At 41.5% G+C, this 13,322-nt stretch overlaps 1 long non-coding RNA gene across 2 annotated transcripts; it reads right to left on the bottom strand.

The window, feature by feature from the left end:
* Positions 1–5,265: 5,265 nt before the first annotated feature.
* Positions 5,266–13,024, bottom strand: LOC139080039 (uncharacterized). Of its 2 annotated transcripts, XR_011534163.1 has the most exons (4): positions 12,850–13,024; positions 12,701–12,770; positions 11,736–11,888; positions 5,266–8,300 (listed from the first exon to the last, which is right to left on the bottom strand). It is a non-coding gene; the product is annotated as an uncharacterized lncRNA (long non-coding RNA). The 2 variants fall into 2 exon arrangements; XR_011534162.1 differs by lacking the exons at positions 12,701–12,770; positions 12,850–13,024 and having other exon boundaries at positions 11,677–11,815.
* Positions 13,025–13,322: the final 298 nt, after the last annotated feature.

Below are 13,322 nucleotides of genomic sequence, written 5' to 3'. Positions count from 1 at the left end.
ATAACCAAGTAGTTAAAATTGAGGATAGATTATGCTTTCTACAACTCAAGTTTTGAACTTCTAGGCTTCTCCACCACTTGGCGTGAATAAAAATAAGATCATTTTTTATTGTCTTTGGAGTAAATACTCTCAATAAAAGAAATCACATATTTGCAGCAGGTGTTCCCTGGAATTCAAGATTATCTGGGCATGAGTCAAGGACTTGTGAGCCCACCGTACTAAGTGGATATTTAAATGCAGAGTAGTTACCTGAGTAATCCCTACTGAAGAAATTGATCCTAAGGGAAGAGAGAACAAGAGGTCAGATAAATTACTCAATGGCTGGTGCAAGTCCACGGACTGGTGTAAAAGGGGAGGAGTTATTCTAAGTGTACCCAGTCGTTATAATTCTATATCAGCCTCAACGTGTTTCTAAGCCCTAAGGAAAGAAGTTATAAGAATGAGAAAGAGCGATTTCATGAAAATATCTATGAGATTTGAGCACACATACTGGCCATTACGCTGGTGCCAGCAAACTGGTGGCTTCTAGAGAGCAACTTCCTTAGCCAATAGCACCCTCAGCACGGGGCATGGACAGCTGCTGAGCATTGGTGGCCTTGGAACACGAGTCAGTAGACATTAGCAGCAGTATCATTGCCTCTGGGAGGGAGCACATGGCAGACTTGGTGCAGCCTTATTGCCCACTCTCCTGGGAACTGTTACGGGATCAGTGGGCATAGGCAGGAGTGATGGCAGCTTCTCTGGGCATTGGTGATTTTGACTTCATCAAGTTTAATTGGCATAAACTGCCATTTTTGGTGTAAACAGTTGTGGAAGCTGGACCACGAAGGAAGGCATTGTAAAGCACATGTAACAGACTCCTGGGGAGGTAACCAAGAATTGGAGAAGGGTTCAAGGGAATTCTCTTAGAGTTACTACAGAATTGTGCGGGTGGAGCCAGTGTTGTAGTCTTGTGTCTCTAGTTGGGACCCTCCTTTTGTCCCAGGTCCGAACAACCTGAGAGTGAGATTTGACTTGTTTGGGCCAGATATTCAGCTTAAATTTTGATGTTTTGAAGTTTTTGGTGTTTAGAGGAAACCAGTAAATATTGAGAAAGGAGAAATGTAAAGCTCTTTTCCTTTTGTTTTCTTTCCACCTTCCTTCTATTCACGTTGAAATCTTTAAAATTTCTTTAATTTCAAGATTTCCAGCCTAATTTTGCCTTAAAAAAAAGCTTTCATAAAAGTAAATATTCCGTTTATAGTCTTTCCACAAATGTACAAAGAATATAAATGAGGACGAGTTTTATTGAAGGCCTACAGGCCAAAGCCAACTGGATAGATCCTTTAAAAAGACATTATGGCTGTTACTCTGGAAATTGAGTGTCCTTATTTTCCATTCTGTCATTTACTCCTCAGTGGCTCAGCTCCATGTTGATTGTTAGAATCAAACGTCACCTCCGACTTTGGCAAACAGCTGCTCTATTTGGTTTAGGGCTAAAGCCTGTTCTGGCAAAGAAGATGGATCTGCTCCTTCCAGATGAGAAGGTTTGGATGGAAACGGTGTGGCTGTCTGCCAGAGCTGCAGGGATCAGAATGAAGGCTGAGGACACGTACCCTGTGAGCTGGACCCAAGAGTACAGATGAAATCGATAGACTTGGGAGTGTGCTAAAGGATCAAACACGGAGCTCTCAAGCCAGCAAAATCCAATCATAGAACAATTGCATAGTCTTGGACCTAAGTAGGTTGCATCATATCCCCTGAAAATACTTACACATGGCAAAGGTCAGTTACAGATCAGTTCTCTTATCAGAGGAGTATTAGCCTGGTTCTTTATAAAACTCCCTGTCCATATATGATACTTGAGGATAAAGATAATAGAAATAGTAATTTATTATTACTGCTAGAAATATTTCGGATAATATTATATTACTTTAGCTATTAAGTAGCCATTATGAATCTACTAGCTTCTCACTTATGTGTTTGCTTAATAAACTTCTATGTGTACAGCATTGTGTAATGGCAGATAAAAATGAAACAAGAAATGACATTCCCTGACTTTGAGAAGACAGGATGTGCTTGTATAAATAACTTGAGGGTAAGGCACAGGCAATGTGTGTTAGAGATTTCAAAAGTTAAAGACAACTGTGAAGAAAAACGCAGGGGTGGGAAATGGTCAGCGAAGGATACTTGGATGTTTTGCACATCTTGAGGAAAGTGTTTGATCGTAGTTGGCGGAGAAGGGAGGATTTAGCTTTGCAAGCTGCTAAACATTAGCAGAACTGTGTAGGCAGTAAAAAGCATCTCGTATGGATTGAAGGTAAGGGAAGAGGCGGTGGGGAGCTTGCACAGTGGTTGGAGTGGTAGGAGAAAGACTGAGGGCTGAGAAGACCAGCCTAAAAGTGTTCTTGTTAAGGCTATTGGAAGGAAATATTGGATAGGTTGGATGGATCCATCTGATGGATGCTCTTAAATGTCTGGCAAGGACCTTTGGGTTGTTACTTACTCATTAGTTTGTTCATTCATTTATCAAATGGTCATGTGTTAGGCACTGGACTAGACATTGGAAATGAACAGGACCGATGCTGGCCCTATGGAATTCACATTGGGGAAAAGAGGGACAAAAACAGCTATTACAACATCATAATGGCTTTAAAAGAGGTCGGTAGAAAGTAGCTTGGTAACAAAGCAGAAAGCTTAATTTTGCCTGGAATGGAGGCAGGGCTGAAAAATCTTGGGAAAATATGCATAGTTAAGCAGATGGAACTGATGAAAAATATCTGAAGCAGATGAAACCGATGAAGCAGCCTGTGGAAGCTATTGAGGAACAATCCAGCCACCAGGCGAACAGAGTAAATCGGCAGTGACACGCACACTAGATTGTAATAGGGAGGAGGAGTCGGTCCAGCAGAAGCTGCCGCGACACACTCCAGGCTCAAGGAGAATGGAGTAAATGCTGTAACATAAACTGCAGTGGTGCCGCAAACAAGGAGGACAGCAGAAATACCTTAAAGATGCAGCAGAACTCAAGTGTGTGGTAGACCTAGGTTTGGGCTGCCGGAAAAAGCAGTGCTTAGAGCAGCTTGGCTCTTACAATTAGAAACTGCTGACGCTGTAAGCAGAGGCAAGCCCTTGGCTTCACTGCGAGAAGTCACACACTGTGTGGGAAAGGACTATTGGACTCCCACTCAAGTCCCCATTCGCAGAGACAGCACTCTTGGTCATTTCCTTTGCTGGTCCTCCAAAACCTCAGGCATTTTTTGTGCCTCTGAATCTGTGAATGTTTTACTCCCTTCCTCTTCTTCCCTCCAATGCCCTTGTTCTCCTGGAGAAATCGTATTCAGCCTTCAAATGTCACTTCTCTGCCACCCCAAGGAATTCCTCATTCCTGTAGGTAAATACCTCCACTTTGCATATAGCTCGCTTTAGCACTTATGTCTTTGTGTATTTAGTCATTTATATCCAGATCTTCACTATAGATTGTTCATTCTTCAAGGGCGGGGATTGTGTCTTATTTATAGCAAAAGCAGCATTGAGCCTGGTCTTGGCTTCGAGTCTCTGCTTTACCACTTATTAGCTCTGTGACCTTAAGAAACATGGTTAGTCTCTCTTTTCCCACTTTCTTCATTTATAAAATAGGGCAAATAATATCAACCCATTAAGGTTACTAATTAAAAACTAATTATGATAATGTATGTAAAACAGCTGTCAGAGTCATTCATTCAAAAAATTCAATAAACATTAATTTTTTTCTTCTTTCTCGCCATGTATATTCTCAATGCTCACCACAGTAGCTGGTATATAGTAGAAACTTAATAAACTTTGGTTGAATTTACAACCTTTAAAGCTCACTGAGGGCTTGCCACATTTCAGGGATTCTAAGCGCTATAGGTGTATATTAACTCATTTAATACTCTCCATAACATGATGAGGAAAATACTAGTAATATTGTCATTTTCTTTATGAGGAAACCATGACACAAAGAAATAAGTACTTACTCAGGGAAGCCCAGAGAATAAACGGCAAAGGAAAGATTTGAGTCCAGGAAGATGCAACTCTGAGGTCCATGCTCTTACCTTAACCTTTATTCTACAGGTTGATTCTATGATGTTTGCATATGATGTTGAACCTTCTGGTAATTTTCTGCTGGTGATGATCTGGCCCATTCAGAGAGTTCCAAAAGTAGGATTGTCATATGCCTTGAACAAATCCATTCCTAGGATACTCCTAACAAGGACTTCTGAATACTCTTAAATTCTTGAGAAATTATTTCTTGTAAGAAAAATGAGCGAATTCTTTCTTTCATGGGAATTCCTCCACTAGTATGGATAGCCATTCACATTAGCCTATGAGTTAACTAAGTAACATATTCACCTAAGTCTTACTCATAAGTTGCTTAATTGTTGTTAAGCTATAGAGGTGTAAGGCATGGAATTCTCCTTCACAAGTAACTGTCTCCACCACTGCCACCACCACCAACTACCATTTACTGAGCTTCTATATGGTTGTCCTGTGACATAAGTCCTGCTACAGCTCCATTTTGCAGCTAAGAAAACTGAAGCTCATAGAGGTAACTAATTTGCCCAATTTCATAGCATCAGCAAATGTTTATACCTACGTGTTCCTGACTCAGATTCTATTGGGGAAATCAGAGCAACATAATGAGAGAAGCTGATGATGGCTCCATAGTGATGATGGCTCCTTAGTTTGTCTCAAAAGGAAAGAATAGAATGTATGTTATCAGTACTCTCCAGGGTAGAGTTTTCACTATCTCTATGGCATTCATGAGAAGCTCCTGTTATTTCACATTAGCAGCAGTGCAGAAGAGGAGCGGAGAGCAAGGGACACAATGCAGGATGTCTTGGGTTTGAGGCTGGCTTCTCCACTCAAGTCTCCTAACTCCTAGATTTATTACAAAGTGAGAATAATAGTGGTACTTGCCTCAAAGGGTAGTTATGAGGATTAGCGGACATTATGAAGGTGCTTCAGTAGGGTAAGGGGCTTTTAAGGACATCTATTGTTTTGTCTGCCCAGCTTCTATGAGACAGAGAGCAACTTTCGCTTACTAGTGGGAGCATAAATAGAAAAGACACACGCACATGAGGCAGGAGAGTCCTGAAGAAACCGTGAGGGAACCATGAATATGAGGAACCAAAATGCAGAGAAGCAAGGATGTGGGCTGTTTGTCACCAGAATACTAGGAATTGTCACATTTTTATCCCAGAGGGGAAAGAAGATAACCCAGTGTATTAGTTTTCTGTTACTGCATAACAAATGACCACAAACTTAGTGGCTTAAGACAAATTTATTCTCTCACAATTTCTGTGGGTCAGGAGTCCAGGCATGGCTTAGCTGGGTCCTCTACTCAGGGTCTCACAATCTGAAATCCAAGTGTCTGGCAGGGCTGTGGTCAGGTGAAGCTCAGGGTCTTCTTCCGAGCTCATTGGTTGTTGGCAGAATTCAGTTCCTTGTGGTTGCAGGACTGAGGCCCTCAGCTTCTAGAGGCTGCCTGTCATTCCCTGCGGCATGGCGCCCTCTACAACATGGCAGTTTGCTTCTTCAAGGCCAACAGAGGGATCTCATTCCAGTCTTCCACTTTGGACTCTCATATAACAAGGTAACCAAGGAGCTACTGTCCCACCACACCCATGGTCCTCTCCACATTCAAGGGGAGGGAGTTATACAGGGTGTGTACACCAGCGGGTGGGAATCTTCAGGGCCATCTTATAATTCTGCCTACCACACGCACTCCCAGGGTGGCACCAGAATCTTTCAGATCTTGAGCTGTTTTCTAGCCTCCTGGAGTCCTCATTTCCTGCACAATTCCTATCTCTCTCATTGCTAAGTATTGTAACTTCTCGAGTGAGTCAAAAGACCCTATTTAACACGTATAAGAAGGAAACATAAAACTATCTTTTCTGATCTGAGAAATGAGCATTTCTGGTGAAAAACAAAAAAAGCGCGCTTCAGACATTTCCTCTTAATTATTCCTGATTTAAATATTAGTACTGAATTTTGATTTGAGCAAAAGAGTGACTGCATGGCCTACAACCATAGTTACTGTAAAGTCAGACTTTTTCTTTAAGTAGAAAGCTTCAAAACCATTTCATTGTCTGAGGATTTAGATGGAAGAATATTTTTTTTTTACAATAAATTTCACTTCAAAATTAGTCAATGAGGCTACAATAGTTTTCTCTATTTTCCTAATTCACTATGTAATTTTTCAATTTGTGGGGAAGCCAGAAGATGGATTTCTTTGTAGGAAATGAAACGTTATATAAATATTTTCTGAGAAGTGGCCCACACAGATAACATTAATTACAAGTGATGAAATGGTATAACCTTCTGACATCTAATTGTGGTTGTGTTTTAGTGTATTGATTGATGGAATCCAATTTCCTTTTTACTTTATTTAAACCGATCTTATACTTCCTGAGCAAAAAGCTTAAAACTGAGCAAACATGATAAATAAGACGAATGTGCATGAAGTACACATTCCTTTCCAAACTGGAAAGTACATACATTCCTTTTGTTATTTCCTACGTGGCCAGCTAAGCACAGACTGTACTTGTGAGTAAGTCAAGAATAAAGTAATAAACTCCAAGTATGCACTGTTGAAAATTAATTGATATATGTGAATTTTCACGTGGACAAGATTGCGCGGGAAGTCAGTACTGATGCCAAGCACAGAAATGACTGCTCCTCCTCTGTTTGGGTCTGCTTGTGGCCTTTCCTCTCGTGGTGGCATTAATGTGCTGCAGGAGTCAGCTGGACAGAGACACCCCCAGGCCTCTGTCATTGGGGCAGGATATGCTCCAAATTTTCTAATGTCATTGTTTTTGCAATGGGCCTGGATCTCTTGTCCTCCGACACTAACTCTCAACACAATGGGACTGATCTGCCCAATTTGCTCTTTCTTGATCTCTTTCTTTCAATCTGAAGGCAGCCCAGATACAGGTGATGAGAGAACACCTGCTTCTATTTCACTCCCAGTTGTACTGGTACTTAAGTGACAACATTTGCAGGACAGGTAGGCCCACAGGGTTCCTAGGAAGATGGAGCCTCTGAGCTGGACGTGACCACTTCTGACCCTAGAAGGCTGGCCCCGGCTCCTCCAGGTCTCTCTGGTCACCAGCATCTCTGCTTCCCTGCAGGTGGCCAAAGGAACCGAGTGGACTTTCTATTCCTGGTGGTCCCTCATACTCATGTTCAGCCAAGAACATCCCACAACAAAACTCCCTGGGTCCCAAGCCACACAGCTTTTGGTGTCACATCTCTTTCCATTACCGTAGGTAGCCATTTGCCTTTTAGCACATTCGCTGTGACAGAGTGGCTGGAGCAATGGGGTGCCAGCATCAGCTGCACACTTGGTCCAGCATCAGCAGTTTTTCTACTTGGGCCTTGCTGTTGTGTGTGGATCCATCATCCAGAAGCCCCTCCCCATCATTATGATGAATGTCTCTATTGTTCTTTTCTGTCCTTGGGTGTCCCATAGGATTATGCTAGTTCATCAGGCACATGTTGCAATCTTTGGCCCTTAAACAGAAGGAGTCAGGCTCTAATCCCTTTTCTTCTAGGTCCTCTGCCCCTTTGTAAATTCTTGGTTGCAAAATGATACGCAGGGAAAGACAGCACCCAGTAACTTCAATGGCTGAAGTGCAGACAGATATGCTGGTGGCAGGTGACATCTATCTCCTCCACCAGTGGTGTCCAAGACTCAAGATCTTGCCATGCCCTACATTACGTGGAATAACAAAGGGATTTGAGTTGGATCTATATGGTGATGACTGAGTGCTCACAACATTCTAAGTATAGTGCCACTTACTTGCAGGTAACAGTGGTTCTGCTCTCCGGAATCCTCTCTTGACTGGATTCCATGTATTTCCTTTTATGTGTTGAAAACTTCCACAATTGCCAAGAAGCTTTGTGTGGCTTCTTTATCAAGTGGTGTGATGACAGAGGGCTTTTTCTCCAACATACTGCCATTGTAGGTAGGGTTCTGTCTCTCTCCTGACTCCAGGGTAATACCTTCATGTTGAAGTGACATTTCTTCCTGGAACATTTACCCTTTGTTTCCTTAGGCGTGGACCTGTTCCTCCAAGTGATAAAATTCAGGTTCTCTAGCCTTAAAAGCATTTTCTTCAATGTTTCTGTCCTGTGCTCCTGAAGCAGAACACCTTCTGGTTCTGAGGGAACCACATACCCGCTCTGTATACCGAAAGGGTGTCTGCCAGTGCCTGCTCTTTGTGACTAGAGATGAGATGCTGAAAAAATATCACAATCCTGGGGCAGAGAGGAGCTGAGCCAGAAGTTGCCAGATACTGTAGGAAGGAAAACTATATTTAGCAAGGATAAAATAGTCTTAGCCTACTTAGTCAGTACCTTTTTTTTTTCTGCTTCTATACATTTACTTTTTCTGGACGTTTTATGTAAATACAATCATATAATATGTGGTCTTTCTCCCAATTTTAGAGGGGAAAACATTCAGTCTTTCACCAATAAGTATGATGCTAACTGTAGGTTTTTCATAGAATCCTGCTATCAACTGGATAAAATTCTTTTCCATCTCAGTTATTGAGTCTTTTTATCATGAATGGATGTTAGATATTATCAAATGCTTTTCTTGCATGTATTGAGATGATCGTGTGTTTTTTTTCCTTTATTTATATTATTCTATTAAAATTATTTTACATTGGGGGCCGGCCCCATGGCTGATTGGTTAACTTCATGCACTCTGCTTCAGCAGCCCAGGGTTTCACCAGTTCGGACCCTGGGCATGGACATGGCACCACTCAACAAGCCATGCTGAGGTGGCATCCTGCGTAGCACAACCAGAAGGACCTACAACTAGAATATACAACTATGTACTGGGGGGCTTTGGGGAGAAGAAGAAGAAGAAGAAGAAAAAAGAAGATTGGCAACAGATGTTAGCTCAGGTGCCAATCTTTAAAAAAAAAAAAGGGGCCAGCCTGGTGGTACAGCAGTTAAGTTCGAATGTTCCACTTCAGCAGCCTATGGTTCACCAGTTCAGATCCCAGGTATGGACGTGGCACCACTTGGCAAGTCATACTGTGGTAGGCATCCCACATACAAAGTAGAGGAAGATGGGCAGAGATGTTAGCTCAGGGCCAGTCTTCCTCAGCAAAAAGCGGAGGATTGGCAACAGATGTTAACTCAGGGCTAATCTTCCTCAAAAAAAAAATAAATAAATAAAATTAAAAAATAAACAAGAAAAAATTATTTTACATTGATCGATTTTTAGATATCAAGCCAACTTCGTATTTCTTGGAGAAATCCTACTGGGTCATGGTGTATAACCCTTTTTATATGTCGTTGTATTCATTTTGCTAATATTTTGTTGAAGATTTTTGCATCAAGACTCATGAAGAATATTGGTCTGTACTTTCCTTGTGATGTTTTTGTCTGGCTTTAGTGTTAGGGTAATACTAGCCTCATGGAATTAATTGGAAAGTGTTCTTTCCTATATTTTGTGGAAGAGTTTTTGAATGATTGGTGTTATTTGTACTTTAAATGTTTTATACAATTCACCAATGAAGACATCTGAGCCAAAGCTTTTCTTTGAAGGAAGATTTTCAATGACTAATTCAAATTCTTTACTTGTTATGGTCTATTCATGTTTTCTCTTTCTCCTTCAGTCAGTTTCATTAATTTGTGTCTTTCTCTGAATCTTCCTATTTCATTGAAATGGTCTAATTTGTTAGCATAGAGTTGTTCATATCATGTCCTTACAATCCTTTTAATTTCTGTAAGGTTGGTAGTGATGTCTCCTCTTTCATTCCTGGCTATAGAATTTGTATCTTCTCTTTTTGTTGGTCAGACTAGATCAGGTTCCTCAACCTCAGCACTACTGATATTTGAGCCCAATAATTTTTATTACGGAGGGGCTGTCATGCAATGTAGAATGTTTAGCAGCATCCATCCTGACCTCAGGCAACCACTCATCTGCTTTTTGTCACTGTGGACTTAGCTTACACTTTCTAGAATTTTGTATAAATGATATCATGCAGTATGGACTCTTTTGTGTCTGGCTTCTTTCATTCAACATAATGATTTTAAGATTCACGTATGTTGTTGTGTCAGTGGTTCATCCCTCCTCCTACCCTAGCTTTTTTTCCCCCTTAATACTAAGTAGTGTTCTATTGTACGGATATTCTACAGTTTGTTTATCCATATCTGTTGATGAATATTTGGGTTGTTTTCAGTTTTTGGTTATTATAAATAATGCTACTGTCAGCATTCATGTATAACTCTATATGGACTTCTGTTTTCATTTCTTTTGGGTGAATACCTACGAGTAGATTGGATCCTATGGAAGGCGTATATTTAACTTTTTAAGAGCCTGCCAAATAGTTTCTCTAAGTGGTTGTACCATTTGCATTCCTACCAGCAGTGTATGAGGGTTCCAGTTGTGCCACATCCTTGGCAATGTTTGGCACTGTCAACGTATATCACATTTTCCCAAAGTGTGAATTCACATAAAATAATGGTTGCAAATGTATAAATTATGTGTATTACAAAAAATTCTGGAGAATTTTTGTTTTGGTGACTGAAGAAGTTTTTGGACCTCTTCCTTCCTTTCCTTCTCTCGTATTATATTAAATTGGACACTTAGGAAAGAAAATTCATATTTTTCAAGTCACTAGAGGACCCTTAAACTCACTACAGATGAGTTTAACAAAAGGCATCACTTTTAGCATCCTGACAGGAAAAATTTTATTTCTTAAATCTCTAAATTACAACTGGAGAGGAATGGAGAAGAAAACTAAAGCGATTAAAAATTGTATTTGGGAGAAGGGGGACTAGGTTGGAACGTGGTGATTTCCTTAATAGTTATTATACACGGTCACATTGCTGTCCTCAAAGCATAGATTTCAAAGGCTGGGCGTCTAGATTAAGCCTCATCACATCTATTAACCTCTCAAATGCTTTCCTCTCAGTTTTCCATTTTCCAGTGTTGCTCTAGCCATGTTAACAGGACTTCTAAGAGACCAAAGGTCATAAGAAGTTGGCAGCAGCCGTGACTCATTCTCTACTTTCCTCTTTAAGGCTTGATGCTGCCCATTACTGCCTTTCCTCCTAAGTTATCAGCAAAGAAAGCAGCTGGAGTGGAGTAAAGGGGTGGGCATCCTGGGTGAGTAGGAAGACATGGGTGGATGGTCACTGAAGTACTGTCTGGTCATAGTGAGTACTCTCGGAAGTCTTGAGTTCATGAGAGCTCCCCTGGACATATGGTGATGGCATATGAGAAAGTGTGGGGCTCCAATGAAAGGTGAATGTGTAAAAGGAGAGAGAAATGAGAAAAGAGGAAGAGGGAGAGGAAGAGAAAACAGAAGGAAAGATTTTGTGACCACAGAAAAGGGCTTTTTATTTATTTTTTTTGGAGGAAGATTAGCCCTGAGCTACCATCTGCTGCCAATCCTCTTCTTTTTGCTGGGGAAGACTGGCCCTGAGCTAACATCTGTGCCCATCGTCCTCTACTTTATATGTGGGATGGCTTGACAAGTGGCGCGTAAGTCCACACCCAGGATCTGAACCCATGAACCCCGGGCCGTCAAAGTGGAAAGTGCAAACTTAACCACTGCGCCACTGAGCGGGCCCCGAAAAGAGCTTTTTCAAAATACTAAAACAATATAAAGCAAACTTTCCCATTTTGACATTAAAAATCCTCACTCTGACCTCTGCCTGCTCCTGCAGTGGCATTTTTGGTGGGGGAGTACCAGCACCATAGGAGTGACCTGTATACCCGGATGTGTCCATGCATCCTTTCCCGAATCACAGCAAGCGCAGGATGGAGGAGGGTGAACGGGAGGAGGAGTCCTGGCTTGGGATCAGAAACATGGCTCTTCCTCTCACCAACCTCAACTCCTCCGGGGCCTCGGTTTCCTCATCTGTAATGCAGCAGAGATGACATCCTTATAAAGGACTATTGTGAGATCAAAAGGAGATGATGTGAAAGTTGACACTCAATAAAGCCTTTTCTATTCAGAGTATTTTCACATTTTCCAGTTTGGCAGCCATATTCATGAGAGCTCAGTTTTGGACAGTCTCTTAATGGGTCTTCAAGGGCGTAGCGGGAATATAGAATTTGAAACATTTCTTCTGGGTGTCTTTGACTTCCACTGTTTTGGTTATTAGCAACCCTGGTACTTGCAGACAGGCAGCACTAGAAGGACTGTGGCTCACAAAAGCTTAATTCTTTCCACTCAATTACTGACGCTTAGCATATTTTAGTTACCCCTCATTTGAGATTTCATACTATCTGGCCTCGCAGAATTGTACTGTCTGCCTTTCCCTCTTGAGGATTCTCTACAGCTTTTCTCCAGTAAACCCTGCAATGGGCTTTGTTATCAAGATGCCTGCTGTTTCCATGCCTACAAGTTCTGTTTTCCAAACTGGCTGTTCTCAGGCTGGCAAGAGTGAGCTGATTTAACTCCACAAACATTTTAAACTTGAAAGCTTAAATGGCCAGGGGTGCTCCCACAGGTCCTCCGCAGCCTTCTTTTTTTAAGGTCAAGGTTTCTGGTTTCTTTATAAATATAATGATTTCCTGTAATCCTCTGAGATGTAGCATCCATCAGAGGCTTTTCTGCAATTGTCAACACAAAAGCCTGTCTTCCCACTTGCCCTCCTTTCCAGAATCCCTTGAATGCTTTGATCTCTGACTGTTTTTTTCAGTGATTTTAGTTTCCAGAACTTTTACCTGTTCTGAATGAACATGTAATCCTTGAACTCCCGTGGCGATGGCTTCCCATGGCGTCTGACACTGAAGACTAAAAATAGAAAGATGAAGACCAAAGCATTCTCCAAGAAAATCGAATAACGTAGCTGGATTATTCCTGGTTATCTTACAGATATCCCTGTGACCAGACGTCTCCAAATGGCGATGAGATCATTTCTAGTCGCCTTTTAATCTGTTGGCAGCTGACTTCTGAAAGAGTCTTGAGAGTTTTTTCTTTTCTCCCCAAGCCAAAGGCAGCCAGCAGTTTCGAAACTTTCTCCACTGGATCGTCATTTTGACATTCACAAGTAACTTTCTAAGGTTTATTTGCCTTTCTTTCCTCATTTCAGGCTTGTTTGTGGGGGAGGGGGAGTGGGAGGCAGGGTTCTACTTTTTCGCAGTGGTTGCTAAGAAAGAATCTTCTCTGTTTATAGGCCCTAACAAATAGTGACAGCTGAAAGACAAATATGGTGTTGTGTTTGCCGGAGGATGGAAGGAAGCCAGCAATTAGCAGCCTCTGAGCACAAACACTCACAATGAGGCCTTTCAGAGCATTGGCTGGCATTATGCTTCCACAGATTGCTTGAAATAATTTAAAAAGTTG

This window comes from Equus przewalskii, chromosome 28 (assembly GCF_037783145.1).
Source record: "Equus przewalskii isolate Varuska chromosome 28, EquPr2, whole genome shotgun sequence".
Taxonomy (NCBI): Eukaryota; Metazoa; Chordata; class Mammalia; order Perissodactyla; family Equidae; genus Equus; species Equus przewalskii.
Note: the sequence above shows the minus strand (reverse complement) of the source record. Positions and strands in the feature narration are given on the sequence as shown.